Source organism: Panthera leo, chromosome A3 (assembly GCF_018350215.1).
Source record: "Panthera leo isolate Ple1 chromosome A3, P.leo_Ple1_pat1.1, whole genome shotgun sequence".
Lineage (NCBI taxonomy): Eukaryota > Metazoa > Chordata > Mammalia > Carnivora > Felidae > Panthera > Panthera leo.
The window spans coordinates 134,180,603-134,186,602 of NC_056681.1; the positions used below are offsets into that span (position 1 = coordinate 134,180,603).

Below are 6,000 nucleotides of genomic sequence, written 5' to 3' on the forward strand. Positions count from 1 at the left end.
AAGTTAATATTGCAGGAAAATATATAAATTGCCTGGGCAAAACAAACTTTTAAGCTCTTTTAGGACTCCTGTTCGCATACCAAGAATTGCTATTCTAATTTCAACTTTTTCTCAGCCATTCTTTGGAGCAAGTCTCCCAAAGATTTCTTCATTTACCTAAAAATGAATGTGGACACATACCACAAAATGAAGGTTTTTGTAAATAGAAACATAAAATGTTGCTATTGGGATGTCCCCTTTCATAGCTTTTTAACATTATACTATGAGGCCTGGTTAATTGAATAAAACAAGAAAAGTAAATAAAAGGTATACAGATTGGGAAGGAAGGTGTAAGACTATCTTTGTTCACAGATTTCATGGTTGTCTATGTAGAAAGTCTGAAAGGATCTACCAAAAAAGTCCTGGAACTAATAAGCAATTATACCAAGGTTGCAGGATATGAGGTTAATATATAAAAGACATCATTTTCCTATATACCAATAATGAACATTAAATTTGAAATTAAAAACACAATATCATTTACACACCCTCAAAAATGAAATACTTAGGTACAAATCTAATGAAGTATGTACAAGATTTACATGAGGAAAACTAAAAAACTTCTGAGGTTGAGTGAAATCAAAGAAGAATGAAATAAATGGAGAGATAATCCATGTTCATGAATAGGGAGACTCAATATTGTCAAGATGTCAGTTTTTCCCAACTTGATCTATAGATTCAATGCAATCCTAATAAAAATATCAACACGTTATCTTATTATATTACAGACTGAATCAAAGTTTATATGGAGAGGCAAAAAACTCAGAATAGTCAACACAGTATTGAAGAAGAATAAAGCTGGGGGACTGATGCCCCCAACCTCAAGACTTACTATAAATCTATAGTAATTGAGTAATCAAAGTGAGCAAGTAATACACTATAAATCAAGTATTCAAGTAATACCGTTATTAGTATTAGCAAAAGAATAGACAGGTAGATCAATGGAACAGAATAGAGAGCCCAGAAATAGACACATAAATAAATATAGTCAAGTGTTCTTTCACAATGGAGCAAAGATAATCTCTTCAATAAATGGTGTTAGAACACCTGGGCATCTGGATGCAAAAAAGCAAAAATAATCTCAACACAAACCTTACACCCTTCACAAAAATTAACTCAAAGCAGATCATAGACCTGAATATTAAAAGCAAAAGTATAAAACTCCTGGGAGATCACATAGGCGAGAAACCAGATGATCTTGTGTATGGCTGCTTTTTTAAGTACAACACCAAGGGCACAATCCATGAGTGACTGATAAGCTGGATTGCACTAAACTTTAGAATTTCTGCTCTGCAAAAGACAACATCAAGAGAATTAGAAAACAAGCCACAGACTGGCTGTGTGGAGAAGATATTTGCAAAAGACACATCTGATAACTGTTATTCAAAGTATACAGAGAACACTTAAAAGTCAACAATAAGAAAACAAACATCATGTTTTAAAAATGGACCAAAGAGAGGTTCCTGGGTAGCTCAGTCGATTAAGTGTCCGTCTTCGGCTCAGGTCATGATCTCATGGTTTGTGGGTTCAAGCCCTGCATTGGGTTTGTGCTGTCACTGTAGAGCCTGCTTCGAATCTTCTGTCTCCCTCTCTCTCTGCCCCTTCCCTGCTTGCATACGCTTGTGTTCTCTCTCTCTGAAAAAGAATCATTAAAAAAAAAAAAAAAAAAAAGGGCCAAAGACCTGAACAGACACCTCACCAACGAAGACATATGGATGGCAAATAAGCACATGGGAAGACGTTCCATATCTTGTGTCATCAAAGAAATTGGATGCAAATTAAAATAACAATCAGATACCACTACACAATTCTGAGAGTGGCCGCAATCCAGATCACTGACAGCACCAAATGGTCGTGAGGATGTGGAGCAACAGGAACTCTCGTTCACCATTGGTGGGAATGCAAAATGGTGCAGCCACTCTGGAAGACAGTTGGGCAGATTCTTACAAAACTAAATATACTCTTATCCTATGATCCAGCCATCATACCCCTTGGTATTTAGCTCATGGAGTTGAAGACTTATGTCTACACAAAAACCTTTATATGGATGTTTGTAGGATGATTGCCTTGTAGAGAACAGTTGTTTCGTATCAGGATGTACTTAACATTTAGGAAAGTAGAAATGATACTTAAATTCACAAGAATAACAACTTTTTAATTTGGAAGAATCTCTCTAAGTTTTAGATCAGTCTTAGAGATGTAGGCTAAGAAGCCAAATCATGGTATCTCCCATAGTTTTATCTGTGTTAGATGATACAGAACTCGCTAATCTGTGTTCTTATGTGGACAGTACAGGAAGCTGAAATGCAACTCTGTGAAGTCACTGTTGGGGTTGGAGAGCAAAATTGGAGGAAAATCATGTCGTTATTTTAAAATGTAATCTGTGTTTTTCCATTTCTTTATATCTTCTTCAATTTCCTTCATAAGCTTTCTATAGTTTTCAGCATACAGCTCTTTTACATCTTTGGTTAGGTTTATTCCTAGGTATTTTATGCTTCTTGGTGCAATTGTGAATGGGATCAGTTTCTTTATTTGTCTTTCTGTTGCTTCATTATTAGTGTATAAGAATGCAACTGATTTCTGTACATTGATTTTGTATCCTGCGACTTTGCTGAATTCATGTATCAGTTCTAGCAGACTTTTGGTGGAGTCTATCGGGTTATAAAGAAATGGAAAAACATTCCGTGATCATGGATTGGAAGAATAAATATTGTCAAAATGTCAATACTACCCAAAGCTATCTACACATTCAATGCAATCCCAATCAAAATTGCACCAGCATTCTTCTCAAAGCTAGAACAAGTAATCCTAAAATTCGTATGGAACCACAAAAGGCCCCAAATAGCCAAAGTAATTTTGAAGAAGACCAAAGCAGGAGGCATCACAATCCCAGACTTTAGCCTCTACTACAAAGCTATAATCATCAAGACAGCATGGTATTGGCACAAAAACAGACACATAGACCAATGGAATAGAATAGAAACCCCAGAATTAGACCCACAAAAGTATGGCCAACTAATCTTTGACAAAGCAGGAACGAACATCCAGTGGAAAAAAGACAGTCTGTGTAGCAAATGGTGCTGGAGAACTGGACAGCAACATGCAGAAGGATGAAACTAGACCCCTTTCTTAAACCATTCACAAAAATAAACTCAAAATGGATAAAGCACATGAATGCAAGACAGGATATAATCAAAACCCTAGAGGAGAAAGCAGGAAAAAAACCTCTCTGAACTCAGCCGCAGCAATTTCTTACTTGACACATCCTCAAAGGCAAGAGAATTAAAAGCAAAAATGAACTATTGGGACCTCATGAAAATAAAAAGCTTCTGCACTGTAAAGGAAACAATCAACAAAACTAAAAGGCAACCAACGGAATGGGAAAAGATATTTGCCAGTGACATATCGGACAAAGGGCTCGTACCCAAAATCTATAAAGAGCTCACCAAATTCCACAGCCAAAAAATAAATAATCCAGTGAAGAAATGGGCTGAAAACATGGATAGACACTTCTCTAAAGAAGACATCCAGATGGCCAACAGGCACATGAAAAGATGCTCAATGTCACTCCTCATCAAGGAAATACAAATGAAAACCACACTCAGGTACCACCTCACACCAGTCAGAGTGGCTAAAATGAACAAATCAGGAGACTATAGATGCTGGCGAGGATGTGGAGAAACGGGAACCCTCTTGCTCTGTTGATGGGAATGCAAACTGGTGTAGCAGCTCTGGAAAACAGTGTGGAGGTTCCTCAAAAAATTAAAAATAGATCTACCCTATGACCCAGCAGTAGCACTGCTAGGAATTTACCCAAGGGATACAGGAGTGCTGGTTCATAGGGACACAAGTACCCCAATATTTATAGCAGCAGTTTCAACAATAGCCAAGTGTTGGAAAGAGCCTAAATGTCTATCAACTGACGAATGAATAAGGAAATTGTGGTTTATATACACAATGGAATACTACATGGCAATGAGAAAGAATGAAATCTGGCCTTTTGTAGCAACGTGGATGGAACTGGAGAGTGTTCCGCTAAGTGAAACAAGTCCTACAGAGAAAGACAGATACCATATGTTTTCACTCTTATGTGGATCCTGAGAAACTTAACAGAAGACCATGGGGGAGGGGAAGGAGAAAAAAAAAAAAAAGGTTAGAGAGGGAGGGAGCCAAAACATAAGAGACTCTTAAAAACTGAGAACAAACTGAGGGTTGGTGGGGGGTGGGAGGGAGGGGAGGGTGGGTGATGGGTATTGAGGAGGGCACCTGTTGGTATGAGCACTGGGTGTTGTATGGAAACCAATTTGACAATAAATTTCATATAAAAAATGTAAACTGTGCAAGAAATAAATTATTTCTGACCAAGTTCTCTTAAGGAGCTTAAACTTGATTAATTCTCAGTCTAGATAAACTTTTACCTCTGGCAATTACATGCCACTATTACAGTGATTATTTTATAAAAGCAAACAAACACTATCTGGAGTTAATATTTGCTCGTGGGGAAAGTATGCCAAGAGCTTAGAATACGTTTACTGGAGATTTTGCTTGCTAGGTTTGTGTACAAAGTTTGAAACACCAAAATCCTTTTAGCATCATTAAAAAAAAAAAACAAAATAGCACACAAAGAGTTGTACCCAGTAAAGCTGAAATCTGATATAGCAATAGGCAAAACCTTAGGAATTTTGGATAATCAGCCAAATACTGTCTATCCTTAATGAATTCCAGTCCAACTAACTTTGCTGTTGAGTTAGTCTCTGAAATGACCTCTGCTGAAATCTATACTATGTGCCCTTGTGTATGTCAGAGAGTCATAAGTAATGGCTGAAGTCTTGCTAATTCGAAGATTAGATTAATATTATGCTAAACAGACTGTGGTCTGTTGGTTTAACCTACCCACACAAGAGTTAACAACGGGATGTTGGCTAATATTCTCAACAGGGAAGAAAAAGAAACTTATTTCTGACTTTTGTATCTGCTTAGGTGTCAAGATTAATAATTTGTTTTAACAGAGTTTTCTTTGACTTAAATTCCTGGTGGGCATATGTGACTACGTTTGAATTTCAGAAAATGTGTTAGATATCTACACATCCTCTTAATTAAGCCAGGGATCCGAGAAAAACTAATATTTTATGCTGGTATCATAATCCAGATATAATATCCTTCTTAAATTCACATATGATTAACCTTTACAGCAAAAAAAGAAACATAACCATGATCCATGACCCTAGGTTTGCTACCATAATTCTCTCTATTAACCTATAGGCTGCAGGCTCAGTCAATGAAAAACGACTGGTGAGTGAGGGCAGAGGAGCCAAGTGGGCCACCATCTGGTCTTTGAGTGACTGACTTTCTTCAAACTTTATTGACTCCTGAATGTCTTGGGCCTCCTTGTCTATTGAGAGCCTTAGGTAAGATTTCCGGTTGGCAGTGAGTAGGAAGTTAGATCTAAAATTTCTTTTCCACTTCTATACCTTGGTGTGTGCCTAAAACACTTTTCTTAGGCTGAAAGACAATAAAAATATGTCTTATGTGCTAAGCTTTATGTATGTATCTGTTCTGAGGATCTATGGAGGGGATGCTTTGTCATTTACTACAGTGTGTGTGTGTTTCTTCTCTGGAGTTTAGGAACTCCTCTTCAGAGGCTGGGTTTAATTTATTTGTTTCTAAAGAAGGACAGGTATTTTAGTTGTTATAGAGCCTTGTTTAGGGGAGAGTTTAAGATAGGAAGTAAGAAGCTCTTTCATAGGTAAGTCACTTAATTTTACTCCAACTCTGTTTTCTCATTACCAAAACGGGTCACAGGGAGGATTAAATGAGTAAATGCATGAAAGTGCTTAGAGCTACACCAAGCGGCCCCCACAAGGACAGAGGCCACACTGAGTGACCACCAAGGACAGAGGCCACACTGAGTGGCTGGAGGGGAGGGCACTGACAATCTTAGATTTCCAGCTCAGGGAGACT

At 37.5% G+C, this 6,000-nt stretch overlaps 1 long non-coding RNA gene across 1 annotated transcript in view; it reads left to right on the top strand.

The window, feature by feature from the left end:
- LOC122216647 overlaps positions 1 to 5,365 on the top strand; it is a 138,101-nt gene extending 132,736 nt beyond the window's left edge. The window contains exon 3 of the long non-coding RNA XR_006201013.1: positions 5,302 to 5,365. This is a non-coding gene — a long non-coding RNA (uncharacterized LOC122216647). The remainder of the gene's footprint in view (positions 1 to 5,301) is intronic.
- Positions 5,366 to 6,000: the final 635 nt, after the last annotated feature.